The sequence below is a fragment of the Neoarius graeffei genome, chromosome 5 (genome assembly GCF_027579695.1).
Source record: "Neoarius graeffei isolate fNeoGra1 chromosome 5, fNeoGra1.pri, whole genome shotgun sequence".
In the NCBI taxonomy this organism is placed as follows: domain Eukaryota; kingdom Metazoa; phylum Chordata; class Actinopteri; order Siluriformes; family Ariidae; genus Neoarius; species Neoarius graeffei.
The window spans coordinates 3,043,941-3,066,966 of NC_083573.1; the positions used below are offsets into that span (position 1 = coordinate 3,043,941).

The 23,026-nt window shown below is 41.6% G+C and overlaps 1 long non-coding RNA gene across 8 annotated transcripts in view; it reads left to right on the top strand.

Moving 5' to 3' along the window:
- Positions 1 to 1,172: 1,172 nt before the first annotated feature.
- LOC132886393 (uncharacterized) overlaps positions 1,173 to 23,026 on the top strand; it is a 127,970-nt gene continuing 106,116 nt past the window's right edge. For 4 of the 8 annotated variants that reach the window (XR_009654692.1, XR_009654693.1, XR_009654696.1 and 1 more), the window contains exons 1-2: positions 1,180 to 1,335; positions 4,526 to 4,699. This is a non-coding gene — a long non-coding RNA (uncharacterized LOC132886393). Of the gene's footprint in view, positions 1,336 to 4,525; positions 4,700 to 23,026 lie in introns of all 8 variants that reach the window. The other 4 variants (XR_009654690.1, XR_009654689.1, XR_009654694.1 and 1 more) reach the window with 3 other exon arrangements.

Sequence of the window (23,026 nt, forward strand, 5' to 3'; positions counted from 1 at the left end):
AGGTTCTTTGAAAAACCCTCGAATTTCCTCTGAAATATCCCAAACCCCTTCATGAATCGTTGTATTTTATCATCATAAAAAGATGGTTCCATGCTGCTCTAAAGTACAGAACAGTCGCAGAGCTCTTCAACAAAGGGTTTCCTTTTCTGAAGGAGCTGATCAACGGAGAACCTCTTTGTTGTTAAGTGAGATGCTTTCTGTATCCAAAGAACCCTGACTTGAGTTGTACACAACATCTGCTCTCAAAATGATTGGGTCAGCTAACAACCTTGAGAGGTTCTTATTGAAATTACGGTTCTTTTCAGAGCTGTTAATGGATTTGAAGGACATTTTAAGGGTTCTTTTGGTGAGAAATCCAAATACAGGACTGTTTTACTTTTGGAATGAAAAATGAAGGTTCCACTTTGCACTCAAAAAAGTTTGTCCTTGCAGGGAAAACCCTTAAATGTTCTGAGTAGAACCCTACAACAAGAACAGGAAAGTTCTAGCACCTCTTTAGAAACCAAGAACCAGGAACGATTGTCTGAAGATCACAGGGAACGTTACTGATTTGTAGACAGCATCTAAACACCGACATGCAGTTCTTTTAGGAACTGGACCTTTCAAGATCCTGGAGGAACTTTTCAATGTTCCATCAATGAGAGAGCCAAAGAACTTCCAGGAACTCTTTGTTTTACTTTGAGGACGCTCTGGAGGTTTCTCAGAGCGCTTTAAAAAAAGAAGTGGCCACTTCAAAGTTCCAAAAGCAAAACCGTCAAACTAGAACCATGGGGGGGATGGATGGAAAAAGGCTTTGGTTCAGGAGATGATGTGGAGCACTGATGGACTGGAAACAACATCTTGTCTTCAAAGAGCTTGGGTTCTTCAGGGTTCTCAAACCTGTATATATATATATATATATATATATATATTTTTTTTTTAATTGGGGAAAAAAAAATCCACAGAACACCTCAGGAAGTTCCAGGAGAACCCGTTGAGAACTCTGGAACTTTTAACCCTGAAGGAATCCTGTTGTTGTGTTTCCTTTTTCTTGCATAATTTCTGACTTCCATGCCCGTTGTTTGTTTGTTTGTTTGTTGATTGCTGTGCTGCACGCGCACTGATGAGCAGCTCGGGTGGTGTTGCGCTCGCGAGGGCGGGTCGCGCGCTCAAAGGAAGAAGGCGCGATCTTTCCATCGCACGTGCGCGCGCACAGAGAAGAAACAAAGGGACCCATCAGCAGTAGCGCGGACGCGCACGCGCTCCAACTTTGTTGTGTGTTGTTTGTTGTCCACCGGGCGGACCGGCACCGGGAGGCGCGCGCTGCTCCGCTCCGCTCCGCTCCGCTCCGTCCAGGTGAGTGCGCCTCTTTTTATTTTATTTTTCCTTTCGCGTGCACGCGCTTTGGTTTTTGGAGCATTTTGGTATTTTGTTTTCTGGATATCTTTTTTTTTTAATTGTGGAAAAAAAGTTTTTGGTGCAAACTTGGGCACTCCCATTACTGTCGCGCTTCGAGGAAAAACAAGACACCGCGCGCTCCTGTGATCCAGTCCATCAGACCTGGATAAGTTCTTGTTTGTTTGTTTGTTTGTTGGAGGATTGGTTCTGTGCATGCACTGGATCTGGTTGCATAAAAAAAAAAAAAAACTTCAGAGGATGTTGTGAATCTGCTCTCGCGCGCTCTCTTTTCTCTTTTTTGAAGGATGCATGAAGTTTACAAAAAAAAATTTTTTTTTCGATTATTAAAAATAATTGCACTAATTTTCACTTGAGAAGGAATCCGAGATCATGCATTTGCAGTCATGTAACCTTCACTGCATTAACAGCACGAGCAATGCAGGGAAAAAAAAGTAATTTATTCCCTGGTTAAAATCTATATATATTTCACAAAGTAAACATGGACATCTCTGACGCACGCGCACTTGGAGTTTTGTGCAACTTTTGCACGATTTGCATGAAGATCAAACACAGAAATGTCCAAATGAGCAACAGGTACAATGAAGTCCGAGTGCTTTGTTTCCTCTTTTTCCATTTTCCCTTTGTTCTGCACAGACCACACACACACACACACTGTTGTGATGCACTTTACATCATCAGTAACACAATAACACGTTTGTAGTCAACATTTCACACCATTTTATGATCCAAAAAAGCAAAGTTTGAGTGTAAAAGTGCACTTCAGAGGTTCTTTATTCACACAATTAGTGTTCATTTAAAATAAAAAAATAAAGTTGAACTCTCACTGAAATGTGATGAGATTTTTCTGCTCTACATTTTGTCCTTTTTTTTTGTGATGAAATTGTCTCAAACTCAACTGCCAGGCTTTAGAACATCCTTTGTTTTGTGACACACACACACACACACACACGGCTCTGTGTGTTTGGATTGACTATAAAACTTTACGCTGTACTTTTTTCTTTATTTAAAATTTTTTTTTACAATTCTTTGTCGCTTTGTTCCTCTGCAGTGTCAGTTTTACCGAAACCCCGCAGTGAGTCGAGCGAACACACTCTCTTTTCAGAGAACTAGAACCGATTCTAGAACCATTCAAACATCCAAAGAATCTTTGAGATGTCCATGGAGATCATCGGAAGCGTTAATGAGATGTGCACAACATCTAAACATCTCCACTCCACAAACACAGGTCTCATCAGCAATCTTTATGGGTTCTTTTCAGAACCGGTATTCTTTGCAGCAAAGTTCCTGGAGGTAGTTGGATCAGAATCATAGGGAGAACCAAAAGAAGGTCCTAAAAGAACCCTCCAGGAACCATTTTAACGTCTCATCTTGAGAAAGAAGGTTCTAAATTTCTTGCTGTCTTTCAGTTAAAGGAAAAAACAAAACAAAACCCATGGTTCCCTTTCGTCGAGATTTATTTAATGAACACCATTTTTAAGAACCCCCGCTCTAAATGGGTTCCTCGAGTCCTCCCTGTCAGAAATCCCAATGTAGAACCTGGCGAGATGGGTTTTTTGAGATGTGCAGAATGTTATTGAGTTCAAAACATCTAATTTAGCTTTATATTTGGGTTCTTTATTAAAATCAAGGTCCTTTCAGGAAGTGTTCGTGTTTCAGGAGGCACTCGGAAAGTTTCCAAGTATGAGAAGCTCTAGAGAGCTTCTCCGAGTCCTTTAGTTTACTTTCAGAAAGCATCTGAAATGTTATTTTGGTTTGTTTGTTCGAAGGAGTACATAAAGGTTCAAGAGCACCATGATGGAGGGTTTTGCTTTGAGGAAATATTTACCCGTAAGATATTTTAGAACCGCTTAACTCTCCAAAGAACCCTTCAGGAACCATTGTGTTCCATGTCTTAAAAAACAAAAACAAAAGACGGTTCTTTCTTGTGCACCAGAGCAGGGTTCTCAAACTAGAAAACAACAAAGCGTTTAATTTTCAGAAAGCTTCTGAAGAAAACCTGTTCAGAACATTAGAACCATTCAAAGTCCAAAGAACCCCGAGTCGAGATGGACATAATCACAAAATGTTTGACTGAGCTGCATACAACATCTACATTTGGAAAAATCACAGTTTATTAGGGTTCTATTCCGAACCATTCATGTCTCAAGAACATGGAGGCACTTTTTTCAGGGTTCCTCTGGTGATGAAATCCAAAGAACGTCCAGGAGCTCATTGTTTTACTCTTTGAAAGAAGGTGAGGTTGAGCAGTCACGAATGGGTTTGTCCCATTGAGGGAAAACATCAAGGGTTCTCTGATGAACCCTGCAACATTTTGAGAAGACGTTCCAAGTAGATCCTCTTTGGAAAGTAGAACTGTTGTCCATCTGAAGAATCCCTGCTTGATTTGAGATGTTTGTGGAGATCACAGGATGTGTTCTTGAGTTCTCTGAGAAAATTCCTTGTGTTTCTCTTCACAATAAAGTTGAATTTGGCACCTTCACGGGTTCTTTGGTTTGTTTTTTGCGGGAAATGTAAAAAATAATTGATTTAGAACCAAAGAACAGAGGATTTCACTTTTCAAAAAGGTTCCCTTTCGATATTTAGAACCATTAACTATCTGAAGAACCTTTCAGGACACTTTTTAGTTCACTCTTCTAAAATAGAAGACACCATCGGTCACATCGACACTCAAAAAAAAAAAAAAGGTAAATATAATTTTATTTCCAGGTTAACTAGTAAACTTGATGGGGTCTGAGTAAAATTCAGATTCTTTAAAGAACCATGAATGGTGCCAGAACCTGGAACTCTCTTCCTTCTTCTGCAAAACAAAAAAATGTTGGAAAACGTAAAATTCCAGTTTTCTCTCCGATTGTTCCAAAGCGCTGACGCTCCTTCCATAAAAACGCTCCAGAAACGTCTCCTCGTGTGTTTTTAAAAAATAAAAAGAGCTGTTGCTGTAGAAACGGTGACGTATTCGAACGAATTCAGAACATTGTGCATGTTATTAAAGGAATGCACTGTCTGTCTTGAGGAAAGGGGCGTGGCCTTATTTTTGAAAAGAAATTGAAAGCTTTTGAATGAATGAGTGTTAATTAGTTAATAATTAATGAGGTCATTTTAAAAATATAAATCTGTTTCGGATCTGCAGGATTTAATCACAAGACTCTACGCGTTTCACGTCTGCACTCGACTTTGGGATTTTGGATTATATCGACTTTTCCGGATGAAGGATTACCCACAATTCCCTTTTCCAGTCCTGGATTATGACTTTTCCCTGTGATTACTGCATCGTCCGTGATGGGAGAACGGCGTGGAGCTTGCTGTGAGTATTGAGTGGCTGGTTTTGATTTGTAAAGTGGAGAAATGGTGATCTTTGTGACGATGGATGAAATCATCACAATGATTTTTTTTTTTTTTTAAACATGAAACATTAACATTTTTACTCGTATCACACACTGATGTTAAATTCTATGCTACATTTTTGGGGAAAAAAATCCAGAATTTAAAATCCTCGTCAGGTGAACATGATTTTGACAAAAACGTGTTGTTTCATCAATTTTTTTTTTCATCTTTTTTTGAACTTTCTTTGTAAATGTATTCCGCCAAACCGAATAAAAAGAAAAAAAATTACTTGCAGATTTTCTTCATACTAAATTCACAGCAGGTTTACATTTAGCCACGTCCACAAAACTCTCAGAGAGTGAATGAAACGATGACAAAAAGGTGAAAGAGTGCCTCCTCGGTACAGCATGTGCTAAATCATCTAGTAACGCAGCTCAGCCACTGCAGCGCATCAACAATCATCAGCACACACAAACTCCTCCTCTTTCCAGAGGATGCCATTACTTTTGTCCTAAGTGAATAGTGAGTCGTATTTGTTCTAAATTATGGATTTGATTTTGAATGCTTCCTTTCCATGACTGATTTTACAAAACATTAAAAAATATACATGATCATCCGTGAATAAAATTGCAGAAACTCTTCGACGGTTAAACGATTCGAGGCCGATTGATCGAGGGCCACGTTAACGAGTCGCCTTAAAATGCAGATTTACACAAACTCAGGAGTGTGGTGTCGGACATTAGTGCCGGGAAATAATCCGATAAACAATTTACAAATACATTTGGAGTTTTTGTGAAAACTGAGGCCCAGTTGTTTGTTTTTGGACCGAAGACACGAACACTTCATCCGTCTTGTTAAATTTCATAAATGAAATTAGCTGCTACAGGAAGTGAATATCTATCTATCTATCTATCTATCTATCTATCTATCTATCTATCTATCTATCTATCTATCTATTTCCATCTTGTGCACTTTTGTATTTTGTAGTCCGTAAACAGGCTTATTTCCAGCAGGCAGGTCAAATTTACTGAAAGTTAAATTCTTGAAAATTTTTTTTCTTCAGGATGCTTCTGAAGAAACTTTATACTGTCAACATTCTGAAAAAGAAGAAAAAATTAGAAACGATCTCAACTGTAATAAAATTGATAAATATTTTATCATGTAAACTATAAAAAGTATTTTTCAAAAATTAAACCGAGGACAATAATTTTGTGCTAAATTTATTTTATTTATTGTCATGTTTAATATCAACCACACATTGTTCTGTCTCTCAAATTTTTCTTCAGAAGTCGCCAGATGACCAGCGAATTATTGTTATTATTATTATTATTATTATTATTATTATTATTATTATTATTAATAATGAAAATTAATAGTAAAGTTCTGTTTTTTTTAAATTAAAGACTAAAAATAAAAGTATATATTATCTTTTGGATTATTGCAGGATAAACTCACATTTTCTCATTTCTTCTTTTTTTTTTTTTGTAAATCCTGTATATTTTATTGCCACCCAGAAACCATGGGGTGCACAAACTTCTGCATTCCACTGTCCGTTTGTGTACTTTGGTGTTTTCTGACTGGGGGGGGTTTGGAGTAAACGCGTCGCTGCAGGCGTCTCAGAACAAAGCGGACTTAGTGAAGTCGCACTGAGAGCTCGCCATGATGTCATCAAGAGCCAATGAAATGCAATTGGGGGTGGGGGGGCTTTGTGGGACAGCGCCCACCCACCGATTTCTCTGGTCCACTTGCATGTTTTCATCAAGCTGGCAGCTGAATTGAGCGAGCCAGGAGATGATGAAACGTGGCAGTGTGAGGATGTGGAAAGATGGAAATCGTGTCTTTTATGATGCCGAATAAAAAATAAATATCAAACTTTATTTATTAAACAGTGAATACAGACAGCGAGGGATAATTTGAGTCTCGAATCATGTCCCGAATCATGGAAACATGAAACTAGCTTTATTTAGGACTTGAATTTCCTCAGGAGTGACAGTTTCTTCATTGTAGCAAAATTATTGGCGCCCCACATGATGAATTCCAGGAATAGGCTGATTTCTGTCTGATATCTAACGAGCTTGGAGCTGATCTCAGACTCCGCCTCCTCCTGCTTCATGTGCAATGTTTTAATCTCCTTCACATTCGTGTATTTGTGCACACAGACATCCTGAGATGCTGATCCACTGCTGATTGTGATGCTTGTTATCTTCATTATCTACAGCTGGAACATTCTGGCAACCAGACAGTTGTTTTAGTCTCATCTGATGTCAGTCTGAGTGACCCAGGATCAAGTTAAATTCATAAATCTGTCAAATTCCTGAACCTCCTGAACTGAAACTTGTTTCCCTTCTTTTTAAGGATGATTATTTCTGGTCATTTTTAAGAGAAGGCGAGACTCCAGAAAGTTCTTCTGGAAATTTTTTTTTTTTTTGATAAATTGTTTTGATAACACGCCTTCTCTTAAACTTTTGTTTAAAAAGTAGCAGTAAAAAAAAATCTCAACAGTCAAATATTTTGCTCGTTTCACTAATAATGTCACATTATATGAAGCTCCACCCACTTCACAATAAGATCGTCATTTCACTGAAAAGCTTGTTTCCTGAAGTGCATGCTCATGTCATTGATGCACATCAATAAACCTTCCTTTATAAACCACAGGAACGAAAGCGGAAATGCACAAAATCAGTCTTTTTTTTTTTTGAAAGAAAAAATCCTTGCAAAAAAAAAAAAGTTTCAGTTTTTTGATGAAATTTGAAATGAAATGTTCGTCTCTGTTCCTGAGTAGAATCGGATCACTGGCAAATTTCTTCACATGCTGATTCTTGTTTGATCTAATTTTTTTTGCAGAAGGTAAAGGTTTAATAACAGCATGGTGTTTTTTGGTGAAGCAAAAAAGATCTAATTTTCCTCCAAACATTTCTTGCCGTGTCTTTCTTTTGAGAGAGTCTTCACTCAGTGTGAAAGAGTTTTACGTACTTCGAACGTCATCACAAGATTATTTTTTTGGTTTTATTGTTTCTGCAAAATAAATTAAGTTTTTGATAAAGACCCGATCCAAAAAATAATGGTCAGAATATCAGCAGTGATGTGTGCCAGAAGAATTAAGGCTTGGTACGGTCAATAAGATCAGAGGAGAATCTTCTGAAATGGAAAATTTGGTGATGAAACGGCGAACGCGGCGGATCTGGGTGTCTGAGTTCGGACTTTCTGACGTCGTCTGTTGATTCAGAAATGCGCAACAGTCAGTGATGTGAGAGGGAAGCGTCGGGGGTTTGTGGGGCGAGAGCTCAAAATGCTCCCATCACACAGTGGATTAACCCCGCGAGCTCAAACACGCAGCACAGAAATGGGTCTGAATCACCGAGCGCAGGGTCAAAGGTCAAACCGGAACGTTCACTTATCAGCATCAAGTGTAATGTTGAACTGGAATTAAATTATTCATCTTTTTGTTTTCTTTCCTTTGGATCTGTTCCCAAATTAATTCCTCATCATGGAATTACATGGAATGATGTTCCAGTCTCAGATTTGGGATCATTGCATTTATTACTAAATAAAGCGAGGAATAAATTGCATTTAGTAGATTTTTTTTTTTTTTAAAAAAAGGAAAAATTAGCACACAAACTTCACTGAATTTTTCTGTCAATGTTCTTCACAAGATGCGGACAGTAAAAAGAGATATTTAATAAAACATTTTTTAAATTTTTTAAATATTTAATCTTTGAAAATTAAAAATACTTCAAGCTTTGATTTTCTATTTTTCCTTTAAAATTTTTTTTAATTTGAGCTTTTTTTTTTTTTTTGGAAAATCCAGCATTACTGACCACAGTTGAACATTTGCCAATATTTGAAAATGTCACGCTAACGAACAAGTTAGTCACACCAAGTGTTCCTGTTCTCGACCGTAGGGAACAAAACTTTTGGCACCTGTTCATCACGAGTTATATCTCTGTAATTGATGATTAGTGTTTTATTAAACTAGCTGTTTCAAGACAAGTTCAATAAAAATGATGAAAAGTGCTTGTTGGAATGTTTATTATGTTTGTCATATTTTAATTTCATTCTTTTTGAACCAGTGATGCCTGATGTTCTCCACAAATCACACAGTATTTTCCCCTGAATGTGCGGCTGTGTTTATAAATTGTCTCTGAGAGAAATAATCCACCGTGTAGTCGTGCTGTTCCAGGAAAACAATCAACAATGGGGCGTTGTGATGAATCAGGGTTACTGTGATGATTCCAAAGGTGGTTATTTTTCTATAGCCCCCCCCCCGAGTGTTTTATTCCTCTGATACCGTAGCAGGTTGCTGATGGTTGCAGTGTTTTTTTTAATTTACTAATAAACAACACGTTGTACTTTTTAACATTGGTGAAACAAGTGAGTTCTTGTTGGCACTTGGGTCATTGGGTCATTCCCCCTCCAGCCTCACGTTCCTCTCGCAGCTTGCCATGTTGGTGAGAAACCACAATGAAGCATGTTTTCTTGCGAGTCTGTCCCAGCTCTCGCTCGCGTTTTAATGCCAACGTGGGACAGCGACAATTTCCATGTCATTGAAATTTTTCATCAGAAGTTGAAAGACTAATATTTGTTCTCCACTTTATTGGGAGTTCAGTGATCACTGTGCTCGCGAAACAAACCCGAGTGCTGACTGTGCAGAACTCCCTGTTCCTGCAGCGTAGCCGTTAGCGCTTTGCCTCATTACCCAATTGCATTACGTCCTTCCTGATTGTCCCATTCCTCTAAAGACACCTCGTTCCTGCTTCCCAGAGTCAGACAGATGAATTTTGTCCACAATTCCGTGACCGAATCCAATGATCCTGTCGCTTGTCTCTGCGCCGGCTCGCCCCACGGTGCTCACTTTCCCCCTCCTAATAACCTCGCTGCCTGCTTCTTTGCCCCCCTCGGCTTCTCCTGATCTGATGGAGGTTTTGCGGAAGAGACGGAAAGCAGCTAATGTGTTTGAACATGGCCCTGAGGGTGAATCCATAAAAATGGCCCATGCGTCAGACGACAAAACCAATGAGCTGTGCGATGAATCCTCCATGACGGAGAAGACAATGTCAGGTGTTGGCTGTTAAGACGCCGCAAACGATCACTGTGTCATTGGAACAAATGTTTGCAGCCATTTCAATCTGATATGTCACGACGTTGAGGTTTTTACACGACGAAACTGTACAACACGATGTTACCTTTCGTTTGTATTCGGATTTTCTTTTTTTAATGCAAATTAGATACAACGCTCTAAATTCCTCGGACGAGTCCTGTGGCACGTGTGGTGTGACGTTTCTTTAATTCCCTGCTCACAACTCGAGTTCCTGTTAACTGGTTTGATCCAAAAAGTGGCCATTTTTCATCTTATCCTGTCATTTACATCTATGAAAAGACATTCCAGCGAAAAATGGAAGGAAGTTGCAGAAATTTCATTGGTGTTTCTGGTGAGTGTACGCAGCAGGAGAATCAAGCGAGTATTGGGGGGGGGGGGACATCTTCGCACTGATGTGTTAGCTTTATTAGGGCCCGAGCACCGAGGTGCGCGGGGCCGCATTGGCCTTGCGCGCTGGTCGGTGCGAAGCCCGATTGTATTTGGAAGGATTATTATTCTTCCCTTTTTTCCTGCCTCGTTTGGCCTTTTTTGAGCTGGTTCCCATGGTTCAAAATGAACAAAATTTGGTACACACATCAGCCATTGTAACCGCTACTCAGCCACAGAGATTTGGACCCGGGTGTGGCTCAGGAACTCCATAGCGCCCCTTAATGTCATGGAGTCCCCTGATTGGCATATAGTTTCAGCTGCACACACCAAATTCGGTATGTGTGTAGGGCTCCCCAAGACGAACAACTTTTCATATATACATTGCATTAGCCATGCCCAACAGGAAGTGAGGTAATTGGGCTTATATGCGTTTGGACACATCGTTAATTTTAATATACTCCTCCTAGACTAAGGGTGGGTATTGCCAACAACCTCGCGATACGATATACATCACGATACAGGGGTCACGATACGTATTGCGATACATGTGCATCCCGATACATGGTCTTCAAGGTGATACGTATCCCGATATTTCACATTACTTAACATACGTTTTTAAGAAAACAGACATATGTATACCCAAATGTTATTTTTTATTTTGCTGTAGAGCAACAGTTACACTGTAGTGCATGTAAAACATGGCCTTAACAAGGCTGTAGTGCAGAAAAAAGATGGCTTTGATAAAAGTACACTTAAAACATTCGATTACGTGTTGTTTTACCTCAGCATACAAGCGAGGCACAGCGGTTTCTGTTATGAAGCGACGAGTCGGTATAGTGTAGCGTGGTTCACATTCCTCAATTAGTTCTCGGAAGCCTTCGTTTTCAACTGAGCTGTACGGACGCAAGTCTTTGCATATGGAGGATAATAATGCTGCAGTGATTTTTGGAGCCTTTGGTGGTGATGGGGGAAATTTCGTCTGAAACCCCGCCATCAGATTTGCTTGTCGTTGTGCTACCACTAGCATTCTTTACTTGCGAAATGCTAGCGTGATGTTGGGTCATGTGGAGGTGCAGATTTGTAGTACTGCCACAGTACTTAACTTTCATTCGGCAGTGTTTGCGTACTGCGTGTGTCATGTCCAGGTCCGCCTTTACCTGTTTGGTAAATCCAAAATGCTCCCAAATCTGTGCCTTGAATTAGGCTGGGGGCGAAAATGTTTTCTCTTCACTGTCTTTGTCCATGTTGTGTGTGTGTGTGTGTGTGTGTTCACTTCTTCTACTGTTAGCAGTGCTGCCGCTTACGGCGCTACCGCCTTGTGTGGTTGAAATGCACATTGCATAACAAGGAGCAGTTTTCAGAAACTTGATAAACTAATTGTTTGTTGCACGTGAAATATCGATACTGACGCCTCCGTATCGATGCGTGTATCGTGAAGAGGCCCGCAACGATGTATCCCCGTATCGATATTTTGAACACACCCCTATTCTAGACGGTTCATCAGATTCATGTCAAACTTGGTATACATGATGCCAAGATATTGCTGATGTTAAATTCTGACGGGATTTTTGATATGTTGTAATATGTTGAAATGGCCTTATGATTTTAGTATCTTGCCACATATATAGGAAACGTGTCAGAAAGGCACAGTGCATTGAATGTATGGTCAGAAACTTCTTAGTTTAATAGATGTTATGATGATGATGATGATATATAGACACTCAATGGCCCTGCCTGTTATAGCGCCACCACCTGGCCAAGCAGAAAATATGCCAGAAATTGGCGTTGCCTTAACTGATTGATCGAAAACTTTACAAAATATTGTATGTCATGATTGTGATGTTCTCATGTGTAATCCACATGCCTAGGACAGCGCCACCATCTGGCCAAGTTGGAAATTGCAAAAAAAGACAAATAATAATTGATGGATTTACAGTTGAAACCAGAACTTTACATACACATGCTAAAGTTGACTAAAATGAGGAATTAAAAAATCATCTTTTGGGAATTGATCTTAATATAATGTCTTAATTGAAAAATGAGAAAAAATCCAACCTTTAAGGACACCGATTGTCTTTGTGAATGAATAATGTATTGTTATTACTGCCATCATTGTGCATTTTGTTGCAGACATATGAAAACACTCCATGTACGTACACACACACACTCTTACTGTCTTTGTCTGTCTATCTCTCATCCGTCAAGCAGTCATGGCATTTGCAACATGCACATCACCTTTGAACATTTGATGAATATATGACGTGTGACTGTTTTGTTGGGTGGCAGGATGTCCTGGGTTGCAGAACCACACGTGCGAGGGCCCGTCAAGGCCGCTAGCGGCTTTAATATAGCTATTCTTGTTTCTCAGCCTCATTAAAAAGGCCACGCCCACTGTTAATAAGTTACAGATGACACGAGTGACTTGGCAGCTGCTCATATGAACGTTGGATAAACTTGTCAGGATTGTATTCGTGTTTCAGCTATTCCCCCCCCCCCCCCCAGTTTCCTTTTTGCGATTCCTTTTCACTCGAAGTAAAAGATGAATGCGGTGTTGACCTTCAGGTGGCTTGAAGGCGTGGGTCCTGTTTGTTTGTCTGGAATGAAAACAGCTTGTTATGAGATGAATTAAAAGAACCAGGAGGTGACATGAATCACATTCTTTGGTTTGCGCTTTTTTTTCCCAAGAAGTTTTCCATCTGTTTCACGCTGAACATCGGGGAAAATCTACAGCTTCACACCCACATGCACACCTCCCGTCTCAGCACGTCACTCCTGCTGCTCCTGGAGATGATGTAATGCGCTTCTCGCTCCTTGGCTTGGGTTTCTAGAACATTACCCTGTAAACCCTTGGTCCGACTCGTCAGAATCCGATGCGAGGGTCTCGCAGACTTTTCCACGCCATATCAACAAGGAGTCTGAGGGCGGAGGAGTTTGAAAGGAGCACCAGGGGTTCTGAAAGTTTATCTCCACAGGGTTTTGGAAAGGGGTTACATAAAATATACCAATTTTAAAGTTCTTGCACGTCTTAAAAGGTGAGGAAAAGCACATGGATTGGGATCAGAGCTACAAAAGGCAGGACTGACCGGAATTTCAGTGTCTTGGTGTTTTTGAGATATTAAACCAATTTGCTCCCGTTTACACTCGAATACTGGCATTTCGATTTTATTCCCATTTTCACCTCCTCAGTTTGCGAGCACGAGTCCCTGTGAATGAGCCGTTACTATAGAAACGCTAACGTATCCTATTAGAACAAGTATGTTAACATAAAGCTGTGATCTGCTGTCAGTGTTCTGACCAATCAGAATCCAGAATCCGACATGTTTGATGAAACAACGCAGCAGGTTGAATGAAGATCATAACAGCGTTGAGTATTTGTGCTTCATGATGTGGTGGTGATCTTTACTTGGCATGATCACCTGATCAGGTTCGAATTGTAGCACGGTGTAATGCATCCGTACGTTGTTCACCTGCTCGTTAACCTTTGTAACACAGTGTAGATTAATAACGCTCGGACGAAAAGGTCACGTCATGTCGAGGTCCCACACGACGCCTGGTTTCTTGAGCAGCAGCTGGACCTTTAGTGTATGATACGGAACACCAGATATCGCATGTTACATCAGACACTGCAGTTCATCGCAATCTCCACAATCATCTGTTTATTTACTCACTCATTTATTCATCACAGGACTCATCTATCCATCCATTCAGTGATCCACAAAACTGTTCCTCCATCCATCCATCCAACCATCCGTGTGCCCATCTATTCAACAATCTACAAAGCTGTTCATCCATCCTTCCAAACACCCAGTCACTTATTCATCTATCCCTCCATCCATCGAACCATCTATTCAAATGATCCAAAACTGCTCATTCACTCATCCCTTCCTCCATCCAACCATCCATTCCACAATCTACAGAGCTGTTCATCCATCCTTCCAAACACCCAGTCATCTTCCAATCCATCCATCCATCTATCCATCCATCCATCCATCCATCTATTCAACGATCCACACAACTATTTGTCCATCCATCCATCCCTCCAACCAATCATCCATCTACCCATCCATTCAATGATCCACAAAGCCATCCATCCATCCATCCATCCATCCATCTGTTCAATGATCCAAAACTGCTCTTCCACTCATCCCAAACCATCCATCCATCCATCCATCCATCCATCCATCCATCCATCCATCCATCCATCCATCTCACCATCTATTCAACGATCCACAAAACTATTTGTCCATCCATCCAACCAACCATCCATCTACCCATCCATTCAATGATCCACAAAGCCATCCATCCATCCATCCATCCATCCAATGATGCAAAACTACTCATCCCTCATCCATCCATCCATCCATCCAAAACTACTCATCCCTCATCCATCCATCCATCCATCCATCCATCCATCCATCCATCCATCCATCCAAAACTACTCATCCCTCAACCACTCATCCATCCATCCATCCATCCATCCATCCATCCAAAACTACTCATCCCTTAACCACTCATCCATCCATCCATCCATCCATCCATTCAATGATCCAAAATTACTCATCCCTCAACCACTCATCCATCCATCCATCCAAAACTACTCATCCCTCAACCACTCATCCATCCATCCATCCATCCATCCATCCATCCATCCATCCATCCATCCAAAACTACTCATCCCTTAACCACTCATCCATCCATCCATCCATCCATCCATCCATTCAATGATCCAAAATTACTCATCCCTCAACCACTCATCCATCCATCCATTCAATGATCCAAAATTACTCATCCCTCAACCACTCATCCATCCATCCATCCATTCAATGATCCAAAACTACTCATCCCTCAACCACTCATCTCCCCATCAATTCAACGATCCACAAAACTGTTCATCAATCCATGCAAACACAGTCATCCATCCAACCATCAATCTACCCATCCATTCAATGATCCACAAAGTTGTTCATCCATCCATCCAAACTTCCAGTCATCTGTTCAGTGATCCAAAACTGCTCATCCACTCATCCCCAACCACTCATCCCTTCATCTACCCATCCATCCAAACACCCATCTATCAGTTCATCCATCTATCCAAACACCCAGTCCTCTCCTCATTTATCCATCCATCCATCTACCGTCGATTCAACAATCCATAACTGCTCATCCACTAATCCCCCAAACACTCATCTCTTCATGTCTCCATCCTCCCATCCATCCACTGTTCACTGTCATCCATCTATCCACATTTCATTCATCCAATGAATATCCATCCATCCTTTTTTGTTCGCCCACCATTAATCTGCTCATCCATCCATCCTTTCATGCAATCATGCACCCCACATCCATTTATTTACACATCCCTCCGTTGAGCCACTTGCTACCATCCATCATATTCCTCCATCTCCACAGCATCTATCCACCCCACTATTCAATTCATCTATCCATTTATTGAATACACACAGAGCCATGCATTCATCCATCCATCCATCCATTCATTCACCAAACCATCTCTTCATTATCTACCAATCTGTTCATCTATTCCTCCCACCTGCTCACTCACTCACTCACTCACTCACTCACTCACTCACTCATCCATCTTTTCTCAATCTCTGTTCATCCACCCATCCGTTTCCCCACACATCTTTCATCCATCCACCGACCCACCATTCATCTACTTATCCATTCATTGATGTCTTCACCCACCTACCTATCTATCCTTCTGTGGATTAAACCAGCTGTCCATTGAATCATCCATCCCTCCATCCCTTTCTCCAGTCTCAGTCGTCTGCAATGCAGATGGAAGTAGAAACCTGTAAACGAGGCATTTGTTAATTTTCAGTCAATTGTGTATTTTTATGAGGAAGAAACTGCTGATATTTCAGAATTTGAGTGTCGTTCCTGCTGCGGTGTGAAATGATAAAACACTGATGAACACAAACAATTGCTTCAGGTGGTAATGAGTAGTTCAATTAAATTTTCTCATATTTAATTACTCATTTTAATAACACAGGAAGTGAAAGCAGCTTGATGAGGTGACATTGTTTTTGCATTAGTGTTGGGATCAGAACAGCCGTCACTGTGTGTTTAATTCTCAGCCTGCCAGAGCGACTCCACAGGGGCTCAAACACCATTTTATAGGTTCTGTTTTTTTACGAAAACTAACAGTGACGTTACAATTCGATAAAGTGTTCCGGAGCATTCACTTAACAATAATATTATTTATCAGGAGAACTGTTTGTTCTGGGGGAAAAGGCGTGGCCTATGGACCTGCCAGTCTCAGGGAAAGAGGCGTGGCCTTTGAATCTGCCAGTCTTGGTGAATGAAGCCAGAGAATCTGCCGGTCTCAGGGGAAGAGGCGTGGCCTGTGAATCCGCCAGTCTCAGGGGGGAAGAGGAGTGGCCTGTGAATCCGCCAGTCTCAGGAGGGGGGGGGGGGAAGAGGTGTGGCCTGTGAATTTGCCAGTCAATATGTATTTCTGTAAAATACTAATTATTCGTACAACTGATGAGATTTAATTTAAATAAAATTTCAAATGTCAAGGAAAGAAAATGTACACAAAACACGAACATGAGAGAAAGTTAAGAATCTGCGCTCTTCATTCGAGTTTGCCAGCCAATACTGAGGGGAAAAAAAGAGCTTAAACAGAAACGAGGAAAAATAAAACCACATCAGGAAGCTCACTGGAGTTCGGATGATGATAAGATCTGTTTCCTGTCACACGTTCAGCTTTTAACTGGTGGAGCGAGGGATCATGGGTGTGAATGAATGAGAGGAGAGAAGTGATAAAATTAAAAATAAGTGATTATAAAGGTGTGAGAGTGATGGAGAGAGACCCTGTGATTGAGATGCTCTCAGCCCCTCCCCCAGCCGAGCTGCAGGAATGATGTTGCCTGCTTTTTCTTCCTCCATAAAAGTGAAAAAGTTCCACCTCTGAGTCTTTTAATCGCACGACGAAATCAGAAACGTGACGCTGCAGCGACGTCGTCAAAACTGCTTCTGTCAAAGATCACGAGGAAGTGCGCAATCAGAGTGAGGAAAAAAAAATCAGATTTTTATTTCACTTGGAATCTGCTTTCACTTCTCAAAACAGCACCTTATTTAAGCCCCGCCTCCTCTGTGTTTCACTCGTCAGTCTTTGTGTGTTTGCTTCGAGTTGGTCCTTTTAGAACGCAGTGCTTCTTATCTACGAAGGAATGTGGAAAAAATGGTTTTGAAAGCATTCAGCTTTTTTTTTTTTTTTTTTAAATACGTTGCTAGGTTACCAAGATTCACTCACGGTTACTAAACCTACAGTCCGTTCAATGTCTCATCTCATCTCATTATCTGTAGCCGCTTTATCCTGTTCTACAGGGTCGCAGGCAAGCTGGAGCCTATCCCAACTGACTACGGGCGAAAGGCGGGGTTCACCCTGGACAAGTCGCCAGGTCATCACAGGGCTGACACATAGACACAGACAACCATTCACACTCACATTCACACCTACGCTCAATTTAGAGTCACCAGTTAACCTAACCTGCATGTCTTTGGACTGTGGGGGAAACCGGAGCACCCGGAGGAAACCCACGCGGACACGGGGAGAACATGCAAACTCCACACAGAAAGGCCCTCGCCGGCCCCGGGGCTCGAACCCAGGACCTTCTTGCTGTGAGGCGACAGCGCTAACCACTACACCACCGTGCCGCCCCCGTTCGATGTCAATTTATGAAAATACAGCATTTGTAAAAATGTTTAGTTTATAAACTGCGTCCACTGATGCACTGGATTATGGGATGCGCCCCTTTCAAAAATCTGTACGTTATCGTAGGTGCAAAAATGTCACAAAAATTTAAAGCAGAATTTAGTCATAATTACAAGAACCTTTCTTTTGAGATGCAAAGGCGTGGTTTAGGTAAACACTCTCATTCGTGAGACTCAGTGAATGCGTTCTTAATTTTTATCCCCCGCTGGCCGAAAGGCCCGAAGAGGGATGATGTCGTGGCGGTTTCCGTCCGTCCCGGGAAGGGTACTCGCCTTCTGAAATCAACTCCTCTCGCAATTTTTGGAGGATTTTCACGAAACTTGGAAGTCGTACGCATATTGTAATTTTGTTAAATTCGGTCACATTTTACCAGAGTTACAGCCCTTGACGAACAACCTTGTGCTTTCACAATTTCACGAAGGTGTGCTCGCCTTCTGACGTCAACTTCTCTCACAATTTTTGGAGGAATTTTACCAAATTTGGCAAAATACCTTGTTCTATAACAGTAATACGCATATTGCGATTTAATTTTGTTTGTGAAAAATTTCCCAGAGTTTTGACCCTTGATTAAATAACTTGTACTTTGACAGTTTCATGAGGGTGTATGTTCTTCTGAAATCAACTCCTCTCGGAATTTGTGGAGGAATTTTACCAAACTTGGCAGAAGGCTTTGTTATATGACAGTTATACGCATATTGAAATTTCATTTAATTTGGGCATATTTTCCCAGAGTTATGCTCTTGATCATAAACAAACTTGTACTTTGGCAATTTCATCAAGGTGTGCTTGCTTTCTGAAATCAACTCGTCTCACAATTTTTATCCCCCGCGGGCTGAAAGACCCGAAGGGGGATCATGTTGTGGCGATGTCTGTGCGTCCGTCCCGGGAAGGGTACTCACCTTCTGAAATGAACTCCTCTCACATTTTTTGGAGGAATTTCACGAAACTTGGCAGGATTCTTTCTTGTATGTCGGTAATACGCATACTGCAATTTCATTCAATTCAGTTGCGTTTTACCAGAGTTATGGCCGAGTTGCCAGCGGGGGATACTGTGCTTTCAGAGCACTCTTGTGTCTTCAGCTGATGGAAACCAGCTTTTGTAAACATAACACCACGACTTCAGTCGTGCTATTTTACATTTTTAATGGATAATTTAGCTTGGTTTTATTTTCCTCCTTTTACCAGCACATTAGTATTAATTATGTTACTTCAGTATTTATTTTCTTTCTTGACTTTTTTTTTTTTTTTTTGTCATTATACATGTTTTACATTTTTACCTCACCCGGGACGGAGTCCACCGGGGGCGAGGTATTGTTTTCAGTGGGGTTTCTTTGTTCCTTCTTTGTTTTTGTTTTTTTTTGTTAGCAACATTACGGGAAAATAGCTGGATCAGTCTTCATGAAACTTTCAGGGTAGATGGGCGTTGGTTTCAGATAGAACCTCCAACATTTTGAGGGTAATCCGGTCAAGGTCACCAAAAAGGTAAAAATCATTTTTTTGCGATATTTTCCTTCATATTAATCACATTTTACTTCAAACCAAATCCAAAATGTTCATCTATCAATTCTGCTTCCATTGATATGCTATATGATGGGGTACCTCTCATAGTTTTCTTAGCGGTTGGGGGTCAAATATCAAGGTCACAGGTTTTCAGAGGCTCATAATTGGGAAACGGTTCAAGATACACAGATACTTCATATTATCGACATATAGAAAGTCATATATGGTCTCTATTTTGGCACCATTACCTCTGAGCATGCATGACCTTGAAAGGTCAAACTCAAGGTCACAGGTTTTCAGAGGCTCATAACTTTAAAATGGTTAATGAGAGACAGATGTTTACCATTATCAACATATAGATAGTCCCATATGGGCTTTCATTTTGCACCATGAATGTTGACCTTGAGTAACCTGGAAATGTCAAACTGAAGGTCATGGATTCACCTTGTAAGGTGAAAAGGCCAGACTGCTGGGCAAGGTTTGTTTTGCCCAGCAACACTTGTTAAATTTGTTGACGCTGATTTAGAACGCTTCCCGAAATCTGAAGTCAACAAATCCTGAAGGTTTGGTTTCGGAAAACTTGATAATCATCACTGTTTGTTAGACGTACATTTTCAACGCAAACTTTGTTTCCACCTCACTTGTTTTGGCACATTTTTCACATTATGCAAGTTAACCGTTTTCCTCTGAATACTCGGTGCTTTATTTTAGAACCACAAACCCGTCGAACCACAGCTTCTCGCACAGCATGTTATTTTTCTCTGGAAGCGGTCCAACTCACAGCTCCGTTTTGTTCCAAGGTATAAATATGTCTGAGTGTCACGACTGAAAATGTCTCCAGAGTTAAAATTATATCAGTTGCAGACTTCATCGGTCGTCCTGATGTCTCGAGACGCATCAGAGAAGAACGTGATTTGCGAATCCGAGATATTCCACAAGCTTCGCTTTATTGGAATGAATATGTAATTTGGGGTGGCTTTTTTTTTTTTTTTTAATGTCAAGAGGGTGGAGTCAATGCAAATAGTCATCACTAATTAGTACGAGTGAAGTTCAAAACTTCAGTTGCTGATGTATGCGAATGGTGTGGATCTGTAAGATGGAATAAAGAGCCCAGAAAGACGAGAACATCAGCGAGTTATCAGTGCAGAGAAAATTAAACCAAAGTTCTCATTTTGGAGAAACTTTCTGATCGTTTAATTTACATCAGCTTGATCATTCTTCAGATCAAAACCCTGATCGGACTGGATTAGTTGGACTTGGGAGGGAATCTATCTCTCATCCGAATTGTAAATGTTAGCAGATATTATGTTTTCTATCCTGGAGGAAAAGGAGGTTTTGTGATTTTTGGAGAAGAAAAAGATGCTCCTGGAAGCTCTTGCTCACTCGCTTGCTGTTTTCTGTCATCTCAAAGAATGAAGAAGCCGAAAGTGTGTGTGTGTGTGTGGGGGGGGGGGGGTTGTGTCTGTGGAAGTCGTGTGTTTGTGTGCCGAAGGATGTGTTGGAGGTTGAAGGTGTGAGCTTGGTGTTGCTGTGTCCGTATCCACTCCTGCCAATTTTCCCTGTCGGATAAATCCGGCTCTGGCTGGCTGCTGTGTTTTTTGGAAGGTCGTTCTCTTTCACTCTTCCGGCCAGTGCTGACGGATTTGGGCCAAAATCATCTTCCCTGAAACGTCCTTAAACGCCCAGCTGTCACCTTCCCATCAGAGACCCCCGACCAGCTAGCACGTGGCGTGAGGAGGATCGCGGGCGGCGCTCAGTTCCTCGAGTTCTTCCTCAAATCTGGAGTCATGAATTGTTTAATCAGAATGGCTTGTTGTCGTAGATTTTAGAAAAGAAGCTTGACTTTTCTTCATAATGCTAGCTCACATTACTAGCATAGCTAGGACTGGAGAGCAATTTGTTTACTTCCGGTCACGTCAGATTTTATCATCAAAGCGAGCTAACGTGGTCCAGTCTACAAACTCAAGTAGATTTTTTTTTTTCTTTTACTCGCAAGCATGTTGCAGGAGGTGGAAAAAGACGGGACGTGAACAAGCTGCGTTAGTTTTGCTGATTTAAAAAAAATTTTCACACCCTGACTAATTTGACAAATATTTTTCATGCTTTGAACACTTTTCACAGCTTAAAAATATCGACTTTTAAAATATCAACTCTTAAAGTATCTAATGCCGCTTTTCCACTACAAACGCGGCTGAGTTGGGCTGAGCCGTGCCGTGCTGAGTCGGGCTGAGTTGAGCTGAGCGGGGCTGTTGGAGTTGCATTTCGACTACAACCGCGCTGAACCGTGCTGGCTGGAAGTGGGTGGACACATTGGGTGGAGTTAGCGAAAGTGGGTGGACGTCACGTGATGTCGTTAAGCAGCGCAAACAGTGACATCAGTGAGCTTTTAAGCGGTAGTCTCACGACCCGGATAGTAAACAATAAACATGGAGGACATGGAGTCGTTAGTGTTGCTGGTCTTGGTTCTGTGGCTTGTAGTCACCGACAACGCGGACAGATACTGGCAAGAGCGTATAGATGAGGCGAGGCGCATAAGGCTTCAGAAATTCTCGTAATTCTCCTTCTTCCAGGTTTGCGGTGTTTACAGATCCCAGCGTGCTCGCGGGGCGTGTGCGCGCATGTGAGGACACTCCTCCTCACCAATCAGTGCACAGGGGAGTGTCTGCTCACGCCCCCAGCCTCACTCAGCACGGTTTGGCTCGCTTCAGCCCCACTCCAAAACCGTGTGAGTTTTAGGGGCTAAGCAGGGCTGAAGCGAGCTGAGTCGTGCTGGTTTTTGGTAGTCGAAACGCGAGCCGTGTCGGGCTGAAGTGAGCTGAAGTGAGCTGAAAAAGGGTAGTGGAAAAGGGCCAATAGTGAGTTCATTAGTTAGTGAGTGACCTTTATTATTTAAATAAAACAGGGTCATCCAGTCAGTGGTGATACGCCTCTGCTATCAAAAGCAGGGTTTTTTCTAGAAAAATTTAGTATGAGGGCGCTCCCCATGGCGAGGGAGCGAAGCGGGGGGGAGATGGTGCCGGTTGTCCCCCCCCCGCTGTGCAAAGCCTTTGAAAAATGCTCCAATGGGACATTCTGAGGCTATCTGAGAGGGAAATTGTAACAAATTGTCTGTCAACATTGAAAAAGAAAGAAGTAATCTTCTTCTGCCCCGGACAGTCTTTGGCTTTCTTCCGCTTCGTGCCGCGGGACGACATCTTTAAATGCCCAAGTATCAACAAAAGCAACTCGCGAACTACTTCTGTCAAAAGCTCCCTCGCCGGTGGGTGAAAGGTCATTCAGTCTCGAGAAATCTCGCTCTACAAGTCAGCTGACCTTGTATGTAACCCATGTCAAATCTCGCGAGAGCAGCCGCGACAAGTAAACAACTAAACAACATGGCGCCTCAGTCTGGAAAACGCCAATTCGGATTGTTTTTGCACCGTCTGGCGGTGTATCTACTATGATTGGAATATTTTTGGAGCAATTATAACGTATTTGATGATCAGACACACGGTCACGTGGTGTTGCTGGGATGTTTTCACGGAGTCGGTAAGGGGGCGCACGCCGAGAGTAAGAGGGCGCAGCGCCCCTGTTCCCCCGTTTAGACGAAAGCCTGAAAAGGA